General features: G+C 47.8%; 1 protein-coding gene across 4 annotated transcripts in view; it reads right to left on the bottom strand.

The window, feature by feature from the left end:
* The window catches only part of CEMIP (cell migration inducing hyaluronidase 1), a 142,107-nt gene extending 123,085 nt beyond the window's left edge, over positions 1–19,022 (bottom strand). For 2 of the 4 annotated variants that reach the window (XM_032469282.1, XM_032469286.1), the window contains exon 1: positions 18,767–19,022. The gene's annotated coding sequence lies outside the window, so the exon portion shown is untranslated. Of the gene's footprint in view, positions 1–15,498; positions 15,853–16,248; positions 16,427–17,743; positions 18,536–18,766 lie in introns of those variants that run through there. The other 2 variants (XM_032469284.1, XM_032469283.1) reach the window with 2 other exon arrangements.
* Between the last annotated feature and the right edge of the window lie 7,848 nt (positions 19,023–26,870).

The following is a 26,870-nucleotide window of genomic DNA, read 5'->3' as shown; positions in this document are numbered from 1 at the left end:
CACCCCATGGTCATTATTTTAAAAGCGATGAGACCATCCATTAAAGCTGGCGCTGGAGCCATGCCCCTGTCAACATCCGGGTGTGTGGGCAGGACCTGGAGCAGGTCCTCTGGGGGCTGCATTGCTGACATTGTGGGTAAGGGCTGGAGCCTCAGCTGGCGGGACCTGCCAACCCACGCCCGGCTAAAGGCAGGAACATCAGTGAGGGTGAACGGGGCTTCCTTTGGGCTCTGGGACCTGCCCTGCAGCAGTTGACAGCTTAAGCCAGCCTTCAGGACATGCAGCCGAGGTTCTGTGAAGCAAGTCCCCTTGCCCCCTCAGGGTCCCCTCCCTCCAGGTACTACCACTCTCAGGTGCTGGCCCCTTGTTACTGCACTTAGGGGATGGATGGCCAACACATCCCCAAAAGATTGACTGATGGTCCAGATGCCAGCTGAGATTAAAACAAGTACCAGGACATGTTTGCACAATTAAGACTCAGACAATTAGACAACGCGATATGTCACCATTTAAGCACATCCAAGTGCAGGATCATGATGAGGTCAGCAATTCTATCAAAGGTAGGTGTGGCAGATTGATCACAAACATGACCCCATTCCCCTCACCTTTTCCTCTTCTCCCTAGACCCATGTCCTCTGCAATACGGCTTTGCAGCTTCTCCCATCACAAGGTAGAGTCAGAATCTCCTCCCCTTGAATATGAACTGGTCTTGTTTCAGCCAAAAGAATGAAGCAGAAGTGATGGTAGGCCATTGAGTTTTGAGATCAGTGCTTGCACCCTTCTGTCTCACAGAACTGTATCAGTCACCCCGAGAACTCCCCGAGGCTAGTCCGCTGCATGATGAGAGGTACATGGTCCAGTCACCCTCATCCCCTCAGAAGAAATCCAGCCAACGCCAAAGACATCCCAGACCAGCCAGCCCTCAGCAGTTCTGCCAAATGAATCGAGATACAGACGAACCAGCTGGTGGACAGGTGCAGCCCAGCCCTGAGCTAGCAGACAGGTGCACCAGGCTGAGCTGTCTCCCCACCGGCCCCCAAACCTCTAGGCCAACAGCTCCACTTTCTAACAGGTTTTTGGAAAGTTAAAAGAAGAGATAAACTCAATGTTTGTGCACCTACACGTCTTTTCAAATATGACCCATGGGAATCTCAATGACTCTGCACATCTTTTTAGATTGTGAATTTCTTCTCTAACACTGATCTAGAGTAAGGATTTTTTAAATATGGTTTGTAAAGACTCCTCAAGACTGTGACCATCACACATATTTGATGAAAAATAAAACCTGGAATCAGGGAAAAGTTCTAAAGTGAGATGACATTAAAGTCAAGGTTTTCCCAGGATTTTTAAAGAGAAAGACCAGCAGTTTTAAAAGGAGTTGCCACAACCAATGTTAAGTAGTCCGGGTGTGGGAAGACATGGAAAAGCCAGTCACATTCAGTCACTAATTATTCATTCATTCATTCATTCCATAGAGGTAGCACGCATTGACTCTGTTACATCCTGTAACAGGTCCCGAGACTAAATAAATAAGACATGAGCCCCCAGGCAGAGGAGGAGAATGGACATCCAACCATATAGCTCAGAAGATGGAGAGGTGATTTCAGCTACCTCATCAGACTAGGCTAGAAACAAATATCTTCACACTATTTGTGCACAAAACTTTGCATTTCATGGAAGAGACTGCCCGTGATGCTCAGAATGCTGACATTCCTCTGGACCAGGGCTTCCACAGTCTGAGCATGCATGGGAGCCCTGGACTCGCTGGGACACACAGATGACCACCCTTCCCAGGGAGGAATTATCAATCTCCTCTCCCCATGCAGCACTGCCCAGGGACTGCCCAGATGCAGAGCTTGCCCGGCGGCTAGCAGCCCAGTGTGCTGCCAGACTGATGCTCATTCAGCTAAGTTCTTAGAGCACACGTCTGGCAGAGCTGGCCGTGTCTCTGCAGACCCTTGGAGACACAGCCAGGCCTAGTCCACTGAGATGGAACCTCTGAAGTCTGCTTAGATGGTCAGATCGAATGTCTGGCTGGATTCCTGCCACGCTCGCCTTATCACATTCCTGTCATCTGCCACACTGGTAGCCGGATCAGCTAAGCTTTCACTGGCAGCAGAAATCAACGGATAAAGGAGAGCTTGTTCAATAGAACTGCATTTGGGTAACAGGTTAGTAGACTGAGAGGAAAACAGTTAGAATCTCTCTTTGCCTCATGAACTGAAATAAATTCCAGACAGGTCAAGGAGCTTAAAAGTCAATCCACAGGACCATCAGAAGACTCTAGAATCATACATTGACAAAAGAAATCCAGGAGTAAATGATCAACAGATTGGGCCACATGAAAATATTTCACATATTTTTACAAAATAACCAAAAAGGAAGACAAGGAGAGAGAACTGTCTCTGGGTATCTTTCACTCCAAAGCTTCATCTCTCACCCAATTTGGCTCTGGCCATATTCAGCTGCTGGAAGCTCCTTTCATGAGCCACGTTGTCTGATCTCCCTTCGTCCAAAGAGCCATTCTCTGATCGACAGAGAGATCCTTGCTGTGTTTCATAGGGTTCAAATCAAGCATCAAGTCCTCCATTAATAATGGAGCTCTCTCACTCTTCTGCACTCTCTGTGTCTTGCACAGAGATAGACTATTCTCTTATTCTCCTTTATTCACATGACACCCACTCCTCCACTTTGAATTGTAAGGTAGAAGCGTGAGTGATTGGGTTTCATATGCTCCATGTCTGGTGTAGACTGGTTGATTAGTAAGTGTTTGCTGAATAAACTGGCTCAGCAAATGCAGTATCTCCTGGTTTTATTAATTCACCTGGCACTGACTCAAAGCTTCAAGCCCCTGGTATCTTTTTCGACAAACAAGCCTGACTGATAAATGCATTGCTGGCTTATCACACACGTAAGTGGGACACAGAGCATGTACCAAAAGTCCTGTGATAAGAGCATTTCACCCAGACTACCTTTAGCCTGCTCATTCATTTCCTGACAGTTTCCTTTGGCGTACATCTTGGGTTTCAAGTTCTCAATCAGAGCTATCCAAGATGAAAAATGGGCCCACTGAGGGTATACATTAGTGACACTGAATTTTGCCGCCGTCCTATCCATTTACAAAGCACTCTGCAGCCTGAGTGTAATCAGCAAAGAGAAGCTAACCCAACTCTCAGTTTAAAATCCTTGCTAATTTCTGTTTCAAGGTGTTTTAAAAGTGTTGCAGGGGAAAAAAAGCATGTCTTTATGGAAATACTTTCTGGTACAAACTGTATATAATTGCAATAATAAATTGCAAAATGGAACAGAAGCAATTTTGTACCTTATCCTCAGAGACAATCATTAAATACTCCATAGCATTTAAAAGTAATTGATTTTTAAAAAGCCATGAATAACCTCCACTGAAGAGACGCAAAATTTCTTCCTTGATCATGTCCCTTGGAGTCCTAAATGTGTATCTCCAGTCTAAACTGTCTCCAGGCTTCCCAACATCCACCCATGTGCTCAGCCCCCAAACCTGGGAGTTTCCCTGGACACTTCCATCTCCCTCACCCTATGTCCAAACCACTATCCAGTTCTGCCCATTGTGTCTCCTGAACACCAGCTGGATCCACCCACATCTCTCCTGTCTGTTGGCACCACTTCATCTCACCATCACCGTGCCCCTAGCCCAGCACCAGAGCCTCCTCTGTGTTCTCCCCGCTTTTGCCAGACATTGCCCATCACTCCCCCGGCCACCCCCATCCACATGAAGTCATCTGAGAGCAGCCTGAGGGGTCCTTCTTAAAAACAAGTATCAGACAGTGTAACTCCCTTGCTTACAACCATATAATGATTCCCATTGCCTTTAGAATGAAGTTCACAGTCTTGAGCATGGTTTGGAAGATGCTGCGTGATCTTCCCTCCACCCTCCTCGCCTGTACTTTCCACTCCAGTCTTCCCCACCCCAGCCACCCTGGCCTTCTCTCAGCCTTCATCTCAGGCCTCCAGGCACTCCCGCTGCCTGAGACAGTCCTGCCCCACTCTTGGTCTAGCTAACCGCTCCTCAGCACCCTTCTAGGCTCTGCCTGAATGCTGCCTTCCCAGAGTCTATCCTTCCCCTCACTCCTTTCATTTCTACCTCCGTCACCCACCTCCCCCAGCCAAAGCCCCTGAATATTTCCTCTCCTGGTACCTTTTAACTTGGCTTCATCTCACTGATCACAGTCTGAAATCACATACGCACATGCATTTCTTTACCTGTCTGTCTAAACCTGCCTGTCCAATACAGCAGCCGCCTGACGCTACTATGCACTTGAAACATGCCTAGTCCAAACTGAACTGTTCTATAAGAGCAAAATACACACTGATTTCAAAGACTTGGTATGAAAAAAAGGAATGTAAACTGCCTCAACACTTTTTCTATTGCTTACCCGTTGAAGTGGCAGGTAAGAGTTTGGATGTACTGGGATAAAGGATGCTATTAAAGTTAATGTCACCTGTTTTTTGGGCTTTGTTTTAATGGGGCTGCTAGAAAAATTAGAATTCTGTATGTTTATATCCTTGTTCATTGGCCAGCACTGTTCTAGACTGTAATCTCTAGGAAGGCAGGAACTCGGCCCATTTTGTTCACTGCTGCATGCCCAAGGCCTAGCCCAGCCTCCGGAGTTGTACAAGTTGAATCCAGTGAACTGCTAAATAAATGAATGAACAAATGAGTGAATGAATCCAGGTAAGCAAAGAAAAAGCTTCTGGCTGAAAAGACAGTCATACAGATACGGTTATGTACGTCTGTAAACGTGGCCTTCTTTTTGCGTCAGATAGTAAAAGGGAGACGTTTCTGATGAGAGGACTATCTGGAACAACACGTTATGACCGTCTCTTGGAAGCGAAGTCGGGCTAACGGACCATCTGTGGTTAAACCAGAGAAAAGTCACCGAGAGCAGAAGAGCAAAGATAAAATGCTAAGGGGTCTCTGACCCCACGTTACACCATTGTTCAAACCCCTCAAACCAGGAACACACTTGGCAATATCTTGGCCCCAAAATCAAACGATAAAAAAGACAACTTGACAGAAACATTCTACTCAAATTCAGAGTAACACCAGTGATAATAAAACTGGAATTAGCACCAGTGAAGGATTTTGGACAGAGGTGCCCAACTACACGCGGCCTTTGTTTCTCATTCTCGTTCACCACTCAATATGGAGCCCAGGATTTCCCCGACGTGCCCTCCACAGCATGTGCGTGTCAGCAGGTCCTCTGAGAACGCAGAGCAGGCCTCTCCAGACAGGCGCGCTCGGAAAGTGCGGTGCAGCCCACTCCCCTCCTGGAGCTTCGTGCTGCGTAGTTTAGAAAGGCTTCGAGAAGAACTTTGAAAATGAAAACTGGTCGACTGTGTTGAACCCAGCTCATCCCAAACTTATTTTATTTATTGATTTTTTATTTTCCACAGTGGCAGTCTCTTTTTACTTACTGATTTATCGGGGGAGTGGGTGGTGGTGGTGGATTGGGCTTATGTCTTTATTTTTATTGGCAGTCCTGGGGATGGAACCCAGGACCTCATGCATGCTAAGCACGCCACCTTATCTCTGAGCTCTACCCTCCCCGCCTTGTCACAAACTCACTTGACCTCAGAAGGCCTGTTAACACCCTGAGGAAGTGGTGCTCCTGAGAAATGCATTTGAGGCAATGCTCATCTAAGTTTAGTTTTCAAAACCGTAACTGGTGAGAAATCGTTCTAATCTGGTGAGTAATCCTAGCCGTGACAAAGCCAGCTATGCTACCCAGAGCTGCGCCGCCGTCCACGACGGCTGCCCTCCTCTGCGGGCGCGAGACGGACGCCGGCCTCACAGTGAGCTGCTGACAGTGGGTGCAGCGACCCTGACGACAGGTAAACACGGAACTTCAGGATGTCCACCTGATATCCACCTGATACGCTCGAACCGATTATACGCCTCCCAGCGGCTTCAAAGTTTGGAGAACAGAAGGGGAAAGGCAGCCTTCTGTGAGAGCGAAATGATTTACCAGCCAAGCTGGGCCGAGAGCCCATGTGCGTCAGACGCTGCCATCAGGCTGGCCTGTCACAGCCCACACAGCCCTCAACACCCGGCTCCACACGCTCGCTCTCTCAGTGGGACACCCTGAGCTGGGGCACAGAGACTCCAGGGAACCTGCTCCACACTTGCGATGCTGCATCTTCATCAGAAGTCGGAAGACCTCTCGATTCTTTCTCTATTCTGCTTCCTACCAAGGGCCCTGAGGTATGGCACTGCCCCACCGCGCCCCCAGGTTCTGGAAAGAGGTAGTTTCTGGAAGCCTGGTTCAGCCGTTCACTGGCTGCATGATCTCAGAAACTTATGCAACCCCTCAGCGTCCTCATCCGTAAAAGGATGAAAAAAAACAGCACTCACGCCACAGGCCTGTTGTGAGGCTGAAGTGAGTGACTATCTGTAAAGCAATGATAAAGGCGGGTGGTACCTGGTGGAGATCAGGAAGAGCCAGTGAGGAGCTCTTGGTTCCAAATGTCATTCACTCATAAACGTGTGTTAAGCACCGGCTCAGTTCTGGAGGTGCAGCGGTGAGCCCAGAGGCCCCGGTCCCTGCTCCCGTGACACTGAGCTCGTCACGCACCACCTTCCCTCTGCACTCGGTCATTAGGGCACGCGCCTGGGCCATCCAGATGGTGGCTGCCGGACCAGATACTGCCCACAGTTTGCCAAAGTTTGAAAGTTTGAAAAACGCCCCCAGAAATCACAGTATTGCCCTCCCCACTTGAAATGTCTACTAATTCCATTAAGTATGTTGACAAACGGGAAGAGGCACCCCGTTTTGTATACCTCGTAGGTACCAGGTCACAACTCTAAGAAGTTTGCCATGCATTATATCACTATTACTTGCCATGGATTATTCCCAGAATAACACACAATCATCCCATTTTAGGGGCTGGATAAACACCTAAGGCACCGAGAGGTGCAGTAACTCGTCCAGAGTCACAGGGCAAGCCCGTGGGGGCAGGGGGTGGATCTGCTGCTGGGTCTGTGGGGCCAGCTCTAACATTCTACAAACAAGGCAAGTATAAGCTAAAGAGCTTGAAAGCACAATGAGGAAGAAAGGAACGTGGAAAACAGTTTATTCCGCAGTCAGCAAAACCTGGAAGAGTCTTTCCTGAACACTTCCTTCATATACCTCTCTGTTCATCTGATTAGAACCATCTTGGAGATACTGGTGACCTGAGTCTAAACTAATGTATTTATGTCAGAGGGCAGAGCCCCAGGTCCCGGGGGCCTCTCTCTCTCCTCTGGTCACTTGATGGGCATACTTAGATTTACTTTAGGACCAAGTACAGTTCTGGGCACAGGGGCAACACTAAGAGAATATTTACGGATGGGTTTAGTTCACTGAAATTACCTGAATGTCTAACAGCAACTACAGTGCAGAGAAGGAAGGGAGACTGTGAAGGTCATCTCTGCAGGTTAGACAGAGTTCAGAGTACCTGCTCCATCCAGTTAAGCTGGACTATCTGAACTGGACCAGCAGCCTTCACGGTGACCACCATCTCCTTTCTAAAGGTGAGTTTCACACGGAAATTATGTCCCTTTCCCCCACATTCCTTCCACCGCCTCTGCTGCAGGTCAGTCAAACACAGCAGTTAGGAATTTGCCCAAGAATTTGTGAAGAATGATGAGGCTGCTTACAAAAAATCAGCACAAAGGCCACAGGAAGAAGACTTGAACACGCTGACCCCACACTGAGGCTACGGAACAGGGGTGCCCCAGACTAGAGGGATAACCCCAAAGCCTCGGGATTATGAGTCTCAGACAATTTTCTTCAAAGGCTTGGAGCTCTACCTGAAGAGGGACCAGACCTCATGCTGGCAGGGACTCAGGCCACAAGGTCCCTGAAACATGTCCAGTTTACTGACTTCCCTCCTGCCCAGGCACCAATTATTCACTTTAGGCAGTGTGGTTTTCCTTACTGCCTTTGCTGGGCCCTGGGAGCCCCATTCTCAAGTGAGGACTGGTATTCTGGAATGGACTTCCTGCCAAGAACACCACCCTTAGGACCGAGGAATACAAGCCCAATCCAAGCCACCAGCCACCAGGAACAATGGTCTGATGTCCACCTACCGATTATATCCCTCCCCTCTTCAAAGCCCCTTCTGTTAAAGGCCAAACGCCCTGACTTGGCTTTTCAGGACCATCACCACCTGCCCCCACTTTTATGATATTTCCAGCCGTAGGGAACTCCTAGACCTTCCCCTAAATATCTATTTTCTGGATTCTCTAAATTTAGTTCAGGCTACTCCCGTCTTCCTAACCCTCCCTTCCCTGCCAAGCAATCTGGACTCTCCTTCAGGACGCAATCAAGCAACACTTCCTCCATGACGCCTGTCTCTTTCCCTAGTGGACTCATTTCTCATCAATCTGTAGCACTTCCATATTATTTACACCTGTCTCACAGCACAGACGGCAGGTAGCTGGACGTCTGTCTGTCTGTCTGCTCAGTTGTGAGCTTCTCCATTGCAGGGAGATGCCATGGAGTCATTTCTGAACCCCAGGTGTCCAGAAAGAATCAGTAAGTCAACAAGAGCATTTGGGTTGCAGTTACTCTCAAACAGCTTTACTATGAATTACAATATTCCCATAAACATGCTTTCTCAAAATTTAAGACTCAAGCAACCTCAGTCATTATTCAGAGCAGGGGCTTTTGGACTCACACAGACCTGGGTCCCAGTTCCAAATCCATCACATCTGGGCAGGGGACCGGATCTCACGGAGTCTTCGCCACCTGATGCCTTGCTCAGAGTTGTCAAGAAGATTAGCTGAGGTGATGCACCTAACTTCCCTACATGGTGCCTGAACTTAGCAAGTGCTCAACAAGCACTGGATATTCATGATGATGATGCGAGTAATCACAGGGCCACCAGAATAAAGACCTCGGAGAAGGTGACTGGCTGGCTCTGATTTCATTCAATTCCCAGAGCAGAATATGCATGAGTCAGTATCAAATTTATTCCACTGAGAAACGTATGCACTTGGGGGAGCTGGGGCTTAGATGCAAAACTCAAGCATTTGTATATTTAATTAGTATTTGAGTGCCTACTACGTGCTAGTCCTTGGGAATAGGACCGAACATAAAAGTCTCTGCCTCTGAGCCCTGTGGGGCCCTGTCTTAAATGGAGAAATGACTGTCTTGTCCTGGGAGAGGCTAAGGTGGGAGCCAGCCCCACACTCCTCACTGAGGGAAACCCCAGCCTCCTGCCCCACATTTCCCAGAAAGTCCACCAAAGGGCGTTGCGTGAACAGGACATGCCCCATTCAAAGTGTGACTCCATCCCCTCTCTGTTACCCCTGACCTTGGAAAGGTGATGTCCTCAAACGACCTCAGCAGAACAGAAGCTCAAGTTCACGCATATTCAGCAAAATTCAATAGAAATATCATCATTTTTCTAGGTTAAAAATAGTTTTTCCTTTAAAGTAACTGTATGTGGGGATGTTTAAAGGAAAAGGAACTTCACTACAGAGTCACTCGCAGAAACTCCCAGGATATGTTTACACATTACCATTTGTAACAACATTGCCCAATGATTTTAAAATCTAAAACAGATTTAAGCTCAGCCACCTAGAAAGCTCAGAGACATACACAACCCACAAGGAGGGGGATCAGAGGAAACACCAAACTTCTTCAAAGCTCTGAACCAGATAGACACCACCAAGGCTGCTGTACCTTTTTATTTTTACAAAATCATTTAAATGAGAAGAAATCCCTGCACATCGAAGTTCCAAAGCCAAAATCCTACAGCTGCTTTCCCTTTTGTTACCAGGAACTGAATTGAGAAATCTGATGAACTCAGCGCCTTCTGAAGAAGTCACAGACATAGTGACACATCAGGCCACACGGCTGTCTGAAGGGACTCACACCTCTCGCTCCTCCACTTTCCCTAAGGATCCCTAAGACTCCTCAGTTCAAATCAACCGGTAGGTTAGGAGGTGGAGGAGGCGCCTTTAGCATCACCAAAGCTTGTTCGCCTGTCTCTGGCACTGATCTCCGCCTGCACAAGTTTCTACTGTACAGCACAGGGAACTACATACAATATCTTGTAGCAACCTATAATGAAAAAGAATATGAAAACAAATGTATGTATGTATATGTATGACTGAAACATTATGCCGTACACCAGAAATCGACACATTGTAAACTGACTAGATTTCATTTAAAAAAGAAAAAAAAAAAAAAAAAAAAAAAGATCAGAGCAGAACCAGCACTGATGGTGAAGAACTTTAACCTCCCAACAGGAAAGAGCCCTGAAGGGGGTCAGTTGGGAGAACGGTGAGGCAAGGGTGCAAAATTTGAGAGCACCCAAAAACTCAGTCATCAGTGTAACTAACAGTATAATGCAGCATTTTAAAAAATCTGAACTCGTGCAAAAAAAAAAAAAATCTATAGCAAATCAAACATCCAAAATTTAAATAAAGACACAATCAGTATCACTGATTTTTCTCCTTTTGCCTCCAGGGCTTACACTTGGTTGTATCTCATAAGAGGTGACAGAACCCACCAGCCACAAGCCTGGGGCTCGGCTGAGAGTGAAGTTTGGGGATGGCTGCAGGAGGGGAGAGAAAGGAACGAAGCACACTCATGACTTAGCAATGTCGGGTAGAAAATAACCTTTTGCTGAGTAACATGGAAATAGATCTGAAACATATGGATTAAATTCCTCCAAAAACAAACATAATTTTTAAAGGAAAGGAAAAGTACTTAGCCACTATGTTTGAGGTTTTCCTGAACCCAAACCTTTGAAAAATTAGCATACGTGCGAATTGCTCAGAGGCTGAAACACAGTCAGCTTTGAAATAGGTTCATCATAAACCACCAGTTGGTTTTTACAACAACAAAAAAATGTTGTAATGGTTTGCCTAAGTCCATTCCCTGTCTCACTCTTTTAAGGCTCATTCTTGTTGTTCTTTACAGGAAAAAGAACAGCTTTGCACGCCCACTGTCTGACCGTGGGGCCCTGGAGACCCAGGAATTTGGGCGGCTTTGGGAGATCAAGCTGGGAATAACAGCCACCCCCACCACACAGGAAGGACGAGAACCCTGAGAAGAAGGCAAGTGAGTGATGCCCTGGACTAAGAGCTAAACAGACACCGAAGATATCATCGTGTACTAGCTCTGTGTCCTTGGGCATCAGTGTCTTCATCGCCACGTGCAGGGGAGCGGAGGGAAGAGGGCACGCAGCTGGTGAGCCATGCAGTAGCCACTGCATCCAAGTAGACAGGTGAGGCTCACCACTGGCCACCCCCAGACAGTTCTGTGGGATCTAGGGACCCCATGTCTTTGGTCACCTGTTCTAAGAGATCAGGACGACCTAGAAGCCCAGCCTAAGTACAGCCCTAGGAAGCTAGGAGAAGCTGAATCCTCATGGTTTGGGAGTCAAGTCCATAGTTCAAGGCCATGGGGGCTGATGCCAAGTCCTCTGGACATGAGGGCCTCTGGATAGTGAAAGCTGCTGATCACCAGCTGTCTGGCCTTCCCTGACACTGCCCAGTTCAACGCGCTGCTGGTCTGGCAAGCAGAGCAAGCCCCAGGCCCATCCTGGAGGGAACCCTCAACCACCTCTTCCCTCCCTTGGAGTTCCTCATATACCCCGTGGAGTCCTTCCAGAGCAGGTGATGTTCCCTAAGTTCTCTAAACTGAACATGCCTTACTTTCATCACCTCAACCCAGTCGTGCTGTGTCCTCAGAGCTGGCTCTGCGCCCAGAAGGAGCGCTTCACATCCCTTTACAAGGACCAGGACCACCCGTCACTGAGAGGTGGGACTCCTTTTGGGCGTTGTCCTATTCAGAGGATCAATTTCCTCCTTTAGGACAGCTTTGTAAGAGGCACACAGGAGCCACAGTTGGAACTGGAACCTTCCGCCTCACCCTGGGCCAGTGGAACTTTTCCACTCTTACTCTTCTGGCCGACAGCCCCTTTTCAAAACTCACTCTCAAAAACATCCTGCCTTCAAATCTGGCCACTTTACGTCGATGAAAAGGGATGCAAGATCCTGGGCAGAATTTGTTGAATCTTATACTTTAGAAATAGGCTTTTTTTTTCTTGCCAGCTTTTATAGAATCTGAAGTCTTGGAAGACTGGACAAGACTGATCGACAAAATTGAAAATACAAAGCCCATTTCTACAAGAAGTTCACAGCTCTATTTGCCTCCACCGGTGGTCAGCTTCAGCTGGAGTTTTCTGAACCAGCACCTGCCACATGTCCTTTCCCATCAGAAGCATATGTGCCCCATATTTGTTAGAGTGTCACAAAGGATAATTCCAGTTTCTTTTCACTGAAAATTGTTGACACAAAACCCAGCAAGACATCCCAGAATATTAAAAAGATATAGCAAGACAAACCATGATAAAGCTAAGATAACACTCTTCATACGACTGCCAAAAGCAGAAGGAAATGTTTCAGGACAGAAGTTTCCAAACTGTGCTCCATGGAACCCAGAGAGCTCTCCGGAATCCCCTGGGGGCCTCAAGACCAAAAAAAAAAAAAACCCCGCTCCCAGATACAACCACTTTTTATCTGGTTTGTATATTGGATTTAGTAAGATTTTATGGAAAAAAAATTTATGGTTAAAGCAATTTTAAACAACTAGTCCAAGAGACCTACAGCTGCTCAGAAACACCTTCTCTTTGACCAGGTATAGCCCACAGTCTGGGCAGGTAAAAGAGCTTACACACCTGAGGCAGGTAAGGAGCTTTGTGCACCTGAGGGGTTGCAGAGGTGAGAGGTTAAGGGCGGTCTGTGTTTCTGGATCTTTCCCCATGGCTTCCTCTCTGTGTAGAATGTCTTCCAAACACCACTCCCCACGTTTGCCTCACCAGAAAATTCCTATAAACTCCTAATTCCAGACACACCTCTTCTCACATCTCTTCTCAGGGAAGCTTCCTGAGATGCCCTCTGCCTTTGCCTTCCCCCAGCAGGGCACCTTGCACACCATTTCTCCTGACCCATGTGTCCCAGCCCCCAGTCACACTGCATGGCAACTGCTGACTCCGATGTCTGTTCCCCACTAAACCGTTAGCTCTGGAGGGCAGAGACCATTTATTCAGCTCTGCCTCCCCAGTGGCTAACACAGGGCCTGTCTGGTAGAAGATGATCAAAACATTGGACTCAGTCTCTTCCCTGCTTCCCCACGTGGCAATAGGTGATAGGATGCAACTGTACCCCTGCATCTTGGGCTAATCAGGGTGCATCTCTGGTGCCCAGCTCATCCCCACAGGAATGCCACAGGGAGGACAGCTGAAGATGATACCTGAGCCTTAAATTTCATTTTCAGGTTCAAAAAAAAAAAGTTGTGATCTTTACTGTCAAGTATAGTTGTTTAAATGTAAACACACATTCTCAGTGTCTGGAACCAGAGTGAGATGAAGTTCCCTGAGTGATCTCTTAATACCACCAAAATTACATTCAAATGCCTCTGTCAGGCAGAGATAAATTGCCATTTGCACAATGGTCTTGCACTTAAAAGTAACTCAGTCCAGAGAGCTTTGGAAAATGTATTATGTCAGGGAAAAGGGGAAACTCAAAGGGGTTCAAGATATTTAGTCTATTGATAAGACAGCTTAGGAGCAACAATAATTATCTCCAAGAATTTGAAGGGTCGAATAAGGTCATTAGGAGGATGCAGGCCAGCTGGGTCCCATCTACTTGGACATCAGAAATGAACTTGAATTACACAAAAAAGAGTGGAGTTAGCATCACAGAAGCTTGGCAATGATGGAGGCCCTGGCAACCCAAAGGGAGCTCCTTAGACCAGTGGCACCACCTGGGAACTTGTTAGAAATGCAGATGCTTAAACCCCACCCCAGACCTGCCCACTCAGAACTTGCATTTTAACAAGCTCCCCTGTGATTTGCTGGCATATTCAAGTCTAAAAGGCACTGGTCACTGCACTTTCCTCAGTCCTACGGGCTGTGTCCATGCCTTGTAGCCATGAAGTCTCAGGCCAGCAGCATGAACTCCTGACCCCAGAAAAAGCCAAACCGTGCATCAGGCTCCTAGAGAAGTCTGCAGTCCACCTGCCCCCCCATGATGCCTAGAAACAGGAGAGGCAACAGTCTGGCAAGAATACTTTTCATGCCAGCAGAACCAGCTTCTAGACGTGCCTTCCCTGTAACACAAAATGACTAATGGCTAAGCTCATCTATGGACAGCTGAGGGAAAGAAGCACTCAGAGTTTTCAAAAGCAGTTGTCTGGTCAAAGCACTTTAAACCCAAGTTATAGCTATCATGTGGCTGTCCTTGCAGAAGATTCAAAGATAATGCCTCAGCAATTTCCCGACACAAGGAGCCAGAGTGTCCAGAGCTGGAGAGAGGAAGCCTGTTCGGAGTGAGTGCCAACTAGGGAGGCCAACTGGGGAGGCCAACTGCCGGTGCCCTCCAGGGCGCCCTCACCTGCAGGGAGTGGGAAGAGACGGATGATTTGAGATGCCTGGAGCCAAGCTGAGCCTAGAGAGGGGCCCTTGAAAATAACAGGGGTAGGGGAGAGCGGCAGCTCCTCTCCCTCCGGGTGGGGAAGTGTGTTTCCTGGCACCGAGGGAACTAAGCAGAAAGCAAATGTATATTTGATGACCTTTCTCTGCATGCAGCCTCCCTTCTGAAGAGCCAAGTTTGAACAAAACCTGGCACCAAAGCAGACGGAGGAAAAAGGATTGGGGAACCTACCAGAGAGGCTAGGATGGCCCCTGGATGTGCAGATATGAATGAGTCATGACAACAGGCACCATAGTCCTATCCAATTTAACAAAATTCCCATGTGCCAGGCTCTTGGGAAAGGAGGTGCAAAGCCCAGCTGATCAGCCGGCAAAACAGTAGAAAGGAACTCAGCACTACGACGTCTCCCTCTGTACCCACTACCACCCTAACTTCCTACTAACCTGACCAGACACAAGAGAGTAAGAGTGTGACCACTGTTCAAAGGAAACTGAGCTGCCATCATACAATGATAAAAATCAAGCAAAAGGAGACAACTGATGCATTGCTCTGCTGAGATCAAACATTTGGGTACTTGCCATCATGTGGAAAGAGACATGGAGCCTAGATTGATCATAGATATGGGATCTCATGGACACAACTCATAAACAGAACTTTGTTCCTTTTTCGGAACCCAACCCACATGCTTCTACTTTTCTTTTGAGTTATAACTACAAATGCAAAATGCATTTATCCTATCAAGTTGTGCTGCTCTGCCAAATACCACAGAAGGTACTAAAAGGGGATTACTTAAGCGGTAGGTTTCAAAGGAGGCTGAGAGTAACTGAATTCACCCCTGTCATCCCACCAGCCTTCCCCACTGAATGACACTCTTGCCATTTGATCCATCTGTCCCAGCTACTCAGACACCACTGCAATAGACAGAATGCCACAGGATCCTTGAAGAGCCCGTTTCTCCCTCTCATGCCAGTTCCTCCCTCTTTGGTCCTGTATTCCCAAAGTGTGCTGTAGTTCAACAGTTTTCCTACCAGAAAGTTGTGTGTGCTGGAAACTGGAACTGCGTGGGAGTCCAGAGAAGAGAGCTGGGACTTCAAGGTCACCCCCGGCCCATGTCTTCCTGCTCCATTCATATCATGGGTAGACGAAAGTCATAGAAAGACGCCCAGTATCTGTGGTCTGCATCCTTCAGCTCCACTCCTTTCAGGTAGAGGGAGCTAAGATGACTTCTGATCTACTAAGGAAAAAAATATATAAAAAAGCTAAGAGCCTCAGAATGTAAAACTGCCAGAAACATGCATAGACATCCTTTTTGTGGATGAAAAAATCATCTAAGATTGGACCCATTATAACTCCATTATTCAAACTTATGTATGTCACATATTAATGACTGCTACCAGACAGAATCCCAAAGGTGGAACTGAAGAATCTTCAAACCCATCTGAGACCAAATAAGTAGCAATGCTCCAGGCAGAGACAGTGGGTGTCTTGGTCAAAGTCTCACAGACAAACAAGGCTCAAACACGAACATGCTTCCTTCCTGGTAACGGCCACTCAGGGGTTTCCTAGATCAGATGCTGCCCCAGTGCAGAGACCCCTCACTTCATCCAGCAGGAATCCAGAAATGGGGCCCTGGAGGCCACTCCCCATCAATACCCAAGGGAATTTCAGGACAAAGAGGCCCTCTGGAAGTTCCTGCATTCTTCTGAGAGCAGGATCAGGAAGAATAGATCATCTCAACCCTCACAGAGGGCTGTGATAACATTTTGAAAATCACTTACTTTATCTTTCCTCCAACTGGTACAGGTGGGAAAAACAGACGCCCGATTTGTTTCACACAAAAATTCTTCCTTTTGTCTTTGAATAAGATTTTTTTTTCAGCATTGTGACCAACTCCAGCACTTTCATCAATTCCAACAACAAGCTCTCAAATGTGAATATAAAGTGGAGATGGAGTCCCTATCAAACAATCACTAGGTTAGGAGAGAGAGCAGAGGGCTGGCGAACGTAATTCAAAAGAATGGCACAACTGTCTTTAAAATATTCCTATAACTGCTCCCATTTTAAGAGCTTTCTCTGCGCTCAGCACTAGGATAAGTGCTTTACATTGTGCTACTTAATTCTCATTAGCTACTCCACATGGCAGATTGTGCTGTCTCCCGTTTACAGACAGGGAAACAGACACAGAGCTTAAGTGACTTTCAAGAAGTCACATATGCTGTCTCTTTAAAAAAAAAAAAACTTGATTGTTTTTACTCTCCACAGCCTTCGTCAGTCACAAACAGAAGCAGATCTTCTGAATTTCTTGCAATTTTAAAATGAAGGAAGATACATCCTTCTGCATAGGTGGAGATGACAAAAAGAAGCACCCCCGCCAATGTCAGTTCTTATCAGAGAAGGGAGATGTTTAATTTGCACAGATTAACCCCTACAGATTCTCCCTACTCTGTTTCCAAGCAACCAACTTGAAAAATCATCTATTGGGCAAAAGAGGAGCCATTGGAAGCTTCTTTAAAGTGTTATAAACCTTGGAGGAAATGATTAGGATCAGAAAACAGCAGAGCTGCTTTTGCAAATGCATTCAAACACATTCTCTATAAACTTGTTTTATGTGATTCTTCTCCATTCTGTCACCATAACTGAAACTAATATAACCCCCCCCCCCCGGTACCACATTTACTAAATCATTTAATAAAATAGAACATGACCCTATGTCACGCACAGACAATAGTTTGAAGGGAGTTCCTAATCAGGTCTGGCATTATTTCATGGCCTCAGTCGAATGCTCAGGCGTCACACAATTATAACAACTGAGAAGGCCCTGTAGTGCTACAGAAAAGCCAGAGAAGCCCCCTGGGACACCAACCGGAGGTCCTGTACAAAGCTCAGCTGCAGGCTGATCTAGGGACCCAGCCATAAAACCACAGGCTCCCTTTATCCCCCTGAGTGGCGCACGCCGCCTCGGGACAGGATACCGAGGGCTCTCGCAGACTGGCGGTCCCTTTCCTCCTGCTCTGCGCCCCTACTCCCTGAGTCTGGGAGGAAAGCGCACGGCTTCCCCAGGAGACCCAGGGCCACAGACCCGGAGTGGAGGAAGCGGCTGGGAGCTGTCCATGGTGGCGCCGCGCCTGAGCACGCAGAGCCGCCGGCTCCCGCCCCCGGGCGCGCCCGGGATCACGCTCCAGACCGCCGGAATGGAGAGAGAGACTCGCTCCCGGGCTGCAGCCAGACCCTGGCTCACACATCAAAAGGTTAGTTTAAAAGGGGAATTCTCACCTGTGGGCAGCGTTGGCTGCACGGAGCAGGGCCCAGGACCTCAAACCCGGCTGCTGGCGGCGCGCCTGGGACGTCCGTAGTGTTGGACCCCTGGGGAACGGCGGCGGTCTCCGACAGTGCTGACAGCGAGTCTGTGGCGGAGGACTTCGGCGCACTGAGCTCCTTTCTCCAGAGCACATGCGTCCCGCCGGGTCCATTGCAGAATGTCTCTGGCCCTGGTTCCCAGAGCGGCGAACTGGAGACCTGGCCACGGCCCTGGCCTGCGCTCCGCCAGGTCCCTGCCTTTCATCCTAACCTAATTTGACCTATCTTGGAGCTGATGTCCCTTGTCAGGGACCACCGAAACCTCTTCCAGCGATGCCAGGTTTGGGATCTCAGCCTAAGTATCAGCAAGGGCTCTCGTGTCATCTAACATTCAATTGCCTCGGCTCGGTCCCGTGCCAGCGCGATGGTGGGTGCCTAGAGCTGTCGGGGAGCGCGCGAGTGGGGAGGCAGCGGGAGGCGGAGGAGGAAACCAGAAGGAAGACCGTGCTGAGGCCCGAGCAGCGGGGCGCTGACCTGTTGCCAGGCGCACGCCCACTAGTGCACAGTGTGAGCCGGCTCCTCGTCGGCTGGACTCCGCGACCCGACCCTCGGAGCAGTTCCTCCTCAGCAAGACACTGTTCGGGGCTTAAGCCCCCCGAGCCACTCAGAAAGGGGGAAACTACGAAAGACCGGGATCTGTCCTCCGTTGGATGCGCTCCGGGGCCACTGGCGCCCCCGGCACCTGCCGCTTGCAAAAGATCACACAATCTGAGAGAAATCCCACAGAGGACAGTGACATGGGTGTGTGCCCATCAAAATACGCGTGGACAGACAGACAGACGGACAGAGGCGGGCCGCACAGCACAGAGTGGACAAACAGAAGACAACGACCGGTAACGTTTTCCCTATCACCGGCGGAGGCGCCGGCCCCCCAGTTTCCCTCCCCTCTGAGGCTGGGCAGTCCGCGCAGCCCTGGCGCGCCGGGCCCGGCCCTCTTACCTCCCTGTCGGTAGCTGAGACAGTGCCACGCCTCGCGGGCCAGGAGCGCAGCGGCGGGAGCAGTCGGGTAGCGCGCTGACGGGCCCCGCGAGCTCTTGGGACGTCGGTAAGCGGAGAGGTAGTTTGCCTGGGAAAGCGGCGCTCAGCCCCCGACCGCGCTCAGCCCCGCCGGCTCCGTGCGCACCACCGCCGACGCCCGCCGCGCCGCTTGCGCTCGCCAGGCTTGGCCGGGTTGCACCGCGCTGCGCTCGCCGCGCTCCCCGGCCGCCCGCCAGAGCGGCGGCTTTTATAGCGAGCTGCCGCTTCAGCCAGCCGCGCCGGGCTGACTCCTCCCCGGGGCCCCTGACGCCCGCGCGCCACCGGCCCGCCCCCCTGCCGAAGCTCCCCGCCTGCCCAAGGGGGGCGGGGGCCCCGCGCCCCGGCCGGACCCGGGCGGGCTCTGGCGGCCGCTCTGGGAGACGCAGACCTGAGCCCGCCGAGGCCGCGCGCGCGGAGTCCGGCCGCAGCAGCCAGGTGAGGGCGCTGGAGCCCAGGACTCTGTGGAGCGGCCGCCGCGGGCCGCCGAGAGCCTGTTCTCGGGGCTCCGGGGGCTTAGGGTCGCGCGGGCGCGGGCGCAAAAGCCCACTGGCCTGAGTGTAAGGAGACGCTATCGCGGTGAGAAGAAAGTCCCGCGTCTGCCACGGAGTCGCGCGAGATGGGGGTCAGGGCTATTAAGTCGCAGAATCTTTTTTAACTTATCCAAAGTGAGTGGCCTCAGAAAGAGATCCTGCCATAGGGTCCTGGCAGTCCCTCTGAGAAGAAGCGTGGACACTGGGTCAGAGAGACTTTCGTTAGGAACCGGAGTCAGACAGGTCAGCTATGTGACTGCGGACAACTATCTTCACCTCTCTGGGCATGAGTTTCCTCGTTAGGAAAATGGGTTCTCTGACGCCTCCTTTCCAACTGGTAGGATTTAAGTGCGGTCTCAATAGTATGGGTACCTAGCACGTAGCAGGTCCTCAGTAAGTTAGAATCCTTACCGTATGAGGGCTCTGTACATCTCTTACTAGACAAACCGAGGTCCTCAAGGGTCGGAGCAAGAGGGCAGGACTGCTCTAGATATTCCCTGGGGAAACAGCACTAGTGGAAGGAGCCCGTAACAGGTCGCTGGGGCACTGGGAGTCTCCTCTCAACTCGGCCGCTAACTTGCTGTGTGGCCCAGGGCCATCTGCTCCCCCTCTCTGGGTCTCTGTTTGTTGTTTGTAAAATGAGGGCTTTGATGCCATCTCCAGCCCTTCCACTCTTCCGGAGCTTACAACTCAGCCCCTCACCTGGTTAACTGGAGTCCTAGAATATACATTCCTTTCTCCCTCCCAGCCAGTGCTGTGTGAGAACCAACTCTGCAGGAACCATCCTCATTCCAGGCAACACACACCACTTTGTGAATCTACATCTGGTCTTTGGGGCTACAGTCAGGCAGAAGCTGCTGGAGTCTGTGTCCATGACTTCTGTGCTGGGACAGAAGACCTAATCACCTGGCTAACCTAGGAAAGCAATGCATTCCCTCTCCATGCCTTTCCCAGAAAGTTGATCTTGACCATCACTCGATCCCTTATCAGGATCCTCAGCCTTTCTTAACTTCTTGGGAGGTAACAAGCTGGGTGCTATGGCAGTTTTCTCTCCCAGCCTTTCCTTTCCAGCAAATTTAGATGGAACCCACCTAAGTACCCTCCCCTCAAACCACAATTCCTGGTTTCTTTTCTTTCTTACTAGGAGTCTTCAGACACAGGCACCCACAAACATTTGGAGGATGCTGAGCATTGGGTCCAAATGGGGAAAGGTCAGCCTTGAATCAGCCTTGCTTAGAGCAATGAAAGCGATATGTGGGGATTTCTCCTCTCCCATCAGGAGAGAGTAGATTTGAGGCCTGCAGGGCGAGAGGTCTCTGGTGAGAACCTGCACCACAGGCATCCGGGAGATGAGACAGTAAAGGAGGACTCTTGTCTGGTGATGGGCTCTGAAAAGAGCTTAGTCACGTTTTCTCAAAGCACAGAAATGCCAAGCACATTCCTTGGCGACCAGCTTTCTTTATCACAGACCAATGCCTAGGGGGAAAGAGCAATGCTGATGAATTACAAACAGACAGTGCATGTCTAAATCCAGATTCTTCAGCCAGAGCTCCATTCAGCACTTCCACTCAGCACTCAGTGATGGACGGGGTATGCGGATAGTTCTTTTTTGGGATGAATGTTGGCAACATGACTCTGGCATAATTACTACCCATACTTCCCTCAATCCAAGGTCTTGCTCTTATAAATGCAAACACAGGAGCTGGTCAAGGAAGGCTGTGTTGGTTTTCTGGTTCTTGTCAGAATTCCCCAGCAGAGAATCTCCAGATAGTGGGGAAATGTTCTTAAATGGTATGGACCCCTCCCCACCCAGAAAGTCTGCCCTTCCTCCATGCTTGCTTCCTCAGGTGGGATACAGACCCCTCAACCATGTCCTGGCCGTAGAATGGCCTGCCTGCTCACTGCTCCCACAAGCTGCCCACGTCTGGTATTTTCACTCAGCTGGCAGGATCCCAGTCTGTCAGTTAGAGCAAGAGTCACCACACTCTACCCTCTGGCCAGCAAAGCCAGACCCTTTCTCCTATAGGAGCCTGCCTGCATGACATTTAAAAGCTGGCCACCCCTGTGGCTTCATCCTCCAAGCCCCAGACATGGTTTTCCCGGGCAAACAGCAGGCAAACCGCAGGCAAACCTGCGGTGAGGGAGAGCACGGATTGCTGGGAAGTAAAATGCAGCTGAGGGAAAGAGCGAGTTGGCTTCAAAGCTTCCAGCAGACCCCAAGAAACAGTAAAATCTCAGGCACTCCAATCCTATTGCAAATAATGAACTTATTTAAATTTCACCAACAGGGGTCGCCCTTGGACATGGAGCCTGAAGCTGGCATCTGAAAAGGGAAATTCCCAGCTGTGGGCCCTGGGGCCAGATTTCCAGGACTAATAACTGCTCAGTTCCTGTTTTGCTGGTTGCAGATGAGGTTGCCCAGCTGAGAAGAGACAAGTCCTCAGTTTTTATGGTGAGTGGAGGTCTGCTTTGGAATTTGGGACGGGAAGTCCTAGAACACTGGCCAACCACTTAGGAGTTCTGAAAACGGATTTCTACATCTTCCTCTTCAATGTCATTAGTAGCATACAGAAAGAACATTCTTTCCTGTTTTTCCATCTAAAATACATGTAAATTTGTGTATATGTATGTGATGTTTGCATATCATATAGTTCATTTTTCCTAATCCAAGAATCATATGTGTTCCTTGCCCAAAAAACTTCTGAAAATATGGAAAACGAACAAAGGAGAAATTACCTAATTGCAAGCATAATGTATGTGCATTACAAAAAGCTCAGAAAATAAAGAAGAGCACAAAGGAAAAATATTACTTCTACTCAAAGATCACCTCTATTAACTTACAGTAGATAGCTAAATATTTCCCCCTGTATCAGTTACATACACAGAGGTGCAAATACATACATGTACGTTAGTATTCCATAAGTAGTTCAACATTTAGCTCAAATCCTTCTCCTCCACCAGCTTGCACTTTCTGGGAGAGCAGGGACAGTCTCCCATGTTCATTCCTTTACCTACAGTAGCTCCTGTAAGTGTCCAACAGAGAGATGATATGCAGGAGGTGTTTACGTTACAAATGAATGAATACATAGGTGAGCATTTTTAATTAAAGTAATATCTTTATACACGCAGTTCATGGGGGGGAAAAAACCCCAAGTGGTTCATAAACATTTGAAAAGAGGCTCAACTTTTCGTAAGCAAAAAAAATGCAAGTTAACACTACACTGAAATCTCTATCAGATTAGCAAAAATCCAAACATTTGGTGATACCACCTTTGTTGGGGGACAGGGCGAGGGTGCAGAACAGATCCATACCTCATATGTTGGCGATGAAAGCTCAATTTGGTACAACTTCTCAGTGCAGTTTGCCAAGATGTTAGAAAATGCATGTAACATTTGATTCAGCAATTCCACTTACTGGAATTTATCCTATAGAAATAGTTGCACGATGTGTGAAGTGACAGGTACTGGGTTGTGCGTTGCAGCCCTATTTGTAAAGACAAAAAATTGGAAAGAGCCTAAATGCCTAGTAATAGGGCTAATTAACTTATATGACATTCATATAATGGAATACTATGCAGTTATTTTCTTTTAAAGAAGAAAGATCCATTTTATGTATCAAAATGAAAACTCAAAGTATAAATCAATGTGTACAGCAAACTATCATTTGTCCACAAGGGGAAAGGATAAAGAATACATATTTGCATTTACTTCTAGATGCATAAGAAGTCATCTAGAATGATATACGAGAAACCAGTAACATGATTTGCTGTCTGTTGCTGGTGATGGTTTTGGTGGGGGGTGTAGAATGATAGAAAACAGAAATAAGTAATAGATTTTTCCTTGTATACGTTTTTGTATTTTTGAACCAAGTTAATGAACTACCTAGGAAAAAAGTGAATAATTTTTAAACGGCAAAAAAAAAAGTATGTCAAGTATAATAAGACTTTTTCTTCACTTAATAATACACCATAAACATTTCCCCAAGTCTTAAGCTTCCTTCACCATTATCTTCAGTGGTATACTGTTTCTTAATAAGGACATAATCCCTATCACTGGTTTCAGTATTCTAAATAAGACTATGATTTTGAACATCTTCGTACCTCTCTCTCATTATTTCTTTGGAATAAATTTAAGTTTACATCAACTTAAAGCCAACTTGCCCTCTAGAAAAGGTGAACCAATCTCCATTCCAACAATCCACACATGAGAGTTTCCCTGAATCCTCTATGATACCTAGTATTCTTTCTTCAACTCCAATGCCGATGTAGTAGAAAAATATGTTTCATTGTAGTTTTAGTTTTCACTGCTTCTGTAACCAGCCCAGTTCCACGCTTTGACGTGAGCATTTGTAGTTCTTCCCTTAGAAGTTGACTGCTCACGGAATGGAGTGTATCACTGGCCGATCACACCAAGCATTTGTGAACTTAATAGGCGTTACCAAAGAATTGCTGTAGTGAGGGCTCTACTGTGTCCTGGCAGGTCAAAGAAGCATCGCTCATTTCTCCAAAGATATTCAAATGGCCAATATACACATGAAGACATTCAACATCACTAATCATTAGGGAAAAGCAAACCATGATCTCAATGAAATATCACTTCACACCCATTAGGATAGCTACTAAAAGCAAAACCAAACCAGACAAAAAAAACCCCAGAAAATAAAAGTGCCAGTGAGGATGTGGACAGGTTGTACACTATTGGTGAGAATATAAAATGCTACAGGCATTATGGAAAATAATATGGCATTTTCCAAAAAACTTAAAAATTGAACTACCATCTGATCCAGCAATCCCACTTCTGGATATATAGCCAAAGGAATTGAAGAGATATTTGTACACTCATGTTTGTTGCAGCATGAGGCCCCAAGTTCTATCAACTGATGAACAGATAAAGTGTGGTATACCCATACAACAGAATATTAGTCAGCCTTAAAAAGGGAAGAAATCCCGACTTGGATGAAACTTTAGGACATTATGCTAAGAGAAATAAAAGTCGGTTACAAAAAGACAAAGGCTACATGCCTCCTCTTTAATGAGGTACCCGGAGTACTCAAATTCATAGGGTAGGAAGTAGAATGGTGGTTGCTAAGAGTGGGGAGACAGGTGAGTGAGGAGCCATTGTTTAATAGAGGTAGAATTTCCTTTTTGCAAGATGAAAAAATTTCTGGAGATGGGTTGCACAGCAGTGTGAATATCCTACGCACACCACTCAACGGTATGCTTTAAAATGGTTAAGCTGGTATATTTTATGCTGTGTGTATTGTATCACATATTTTAAAAAGAAAAAAACAAGATGCACTATAAAGAAATTATGGCTGGAGTTTTCCTTCCAAAACAGATGTCAAAACATGATTCTTCTCTATTCAGAACTTTCCAGTTTACCTCTTGCTCAGAGCAAAATCTGGAGACGTGGTGGGGCCACCTGCTGCCACTCTAACCACAGTCACTAGTCATCTTGCTCACTGGACCCAACCCCCCTTGCCATCTTGCTGTTTCCTCAACACATCAAATATATTCCAGCCTGAGGCCCTTTATACTTGCTGCTTCTTGTGGCTGAAATGATGCCTCTCCGGACATCAGCATGACCCTATCCCTGACTTACACATACCTCTGCTCAAAAACCACACACTCGGAAAGGGTTTTCCCATCTTTCCTATAAACACAGTGTCCAACACCATCCCCTTATCCTGATTTATCTCCCTTTTATTTTTTTCTTTTGTTAGGTGTTTATTCTCTATTGTCTCAATACCACTGGAGTGTAAATGCCAATGGACCAGAAATATAGTTGTTTTATTAGCTGCTATATTCCCAGTGCCCAGACAGTGCCTCAATGGAAGAACAGGAACTCCACAGATACTTGTTCACTGATGGAACAAATTTTGACCCCTTAACTAAAGCATCGAGTGTACAATAACCTGTTGACAGAAGGTGGATATAGTAAACATGATTTGTCTTGGATGTTAAGATGTCAGGGATCTTTCTCCAAAGATCAACTAATTCATCTTCAATTCTATAACGCCACTGGGACAGAGTGTGTTTGGTTGGCAGGTCCATGTTTGCCTTTCAGGAAAATTAGGGCCTGGCTGAAAGACACTCACCTCTTCTCTGCCTGGCAGACAGGAAGCCACTTGTCGAGACTCCCGTGTTCCTTCCGCTGGGATGCCTCGTCTGATCCCCCCACCCTGAGTTCTCATGGCAGCCCGTAGAAAATGCTGTTGTAGAATTACCGCAGTGTGCGTGTGTGCGCCCATCTCCTCCTCCTCCTCCCCACTGCAGCTGGGAGCGTTGTGGCACGGAGATGCGTCTTCCCCATTTCTCTGGCCCCAGCAATGACAGCACGATGGTGGACTGAGTAGATGCCCAGTAGATGGATAAGTAAATAACCTTTGTCCACTAAGATGTATACAGTACTCTCAAAGAGAAACTCCTGGCATGAGAAATAAACACATATAGGTCAACTGCTGGTTAAATATCCCATGTAATTCCTAGACAGCCAAGACGTAGTTTGCTAATACCCTTAGCTAGAACATGTGTACCTCCTGGTTTCCATGGCAACATAATAAACACATTTGGTATTTTTTATAATGCCATAAAACTGCCAAAAAGAAGTTTGCCTTCTTTCTGAAAGTGTAGAAAGCGCACCAGTGTGGGAATGGGCTGGATTTAAACTGCAACTAAATCAGCCTTTGTTCTTGGGCAGTTCCCTGGGCCTGGATCACCTCTTGTATAAAAGTGAAGGGGGTGGGTGAGGGGGGTCGAGGGTATAGCTCAGTGGTAGAGTGCATGCCTAGCATGCCTGAGGTCAGTCTCCATTAAAAAAATCCATTTAAAAAATGAATAAACCTAATTAGCTACTGCCTCCCACATGGCCCACTTCATGCATCTATGCCCTCTGCTCCTGAAGGTATCAGCCGGTGTCATCTCTGGACTAAACTCAGCTTTTTGCAGAGGGTGTTGAAGGAAGAGGACACTACTCTGTATTGGAAGCAAAAAGTGGGGCTCATTGCTTGAGAGGCATAAACACAGCAAACTGCTGATCTCCTATAGTGTGCTTGGGATGTGTGGGGCTGGGGAGTGGCAGACTCTAAGCAGTGGGAGTATTCAGGCTTTGAGGGACCTTGAGCAAAGGAAGTTTGGGCACTGGAGCAAGGCTGTTGCTGATTGACTGGCCCTCAGAAGCATGTGTGCTGTCCGGAGGAAGCTGTCACTGATGGATTGGGACAGCTTTCAAACCTGCTCTCCTGGTTACTTGTTACAGTGGCCAAAGAACAGTGTGTCTTTTCTGTTCTTAAACCGGGAGTATGGGAACTATTCTCAGTAGGGTTCTTTGTTTATTTAAATGTCAAATAATCCAGCTCAGAGATTTTCAAACTTTAACATGAATCAAATCAGATCACCCAGAGGGCTTGTTAAAGCAGACTATTGGGCCCCTCCCCTCCAGAGTTTCTGATTCATTAGGTCTGGGACGGGTGCCAAGATTCTGCTCTTTCTGTGAGC

This window comes from Camelus ferus, chromosome 27 (assembly GCF_009834535.1).
Source record: "Camelus ferus isolate YT-003-E chromosome 27, BCGSAC_Cfer_1.0, whole genome shotgun sequence".
NCBI lineage: Eukaryota > Metazoa > Chordata > Mammalia > Artiodactyla > Camelidae > Camelus > Camelus ferus.
This window is presented reverse-complemented; position numbering and strand designations above follow the sequence as displayed.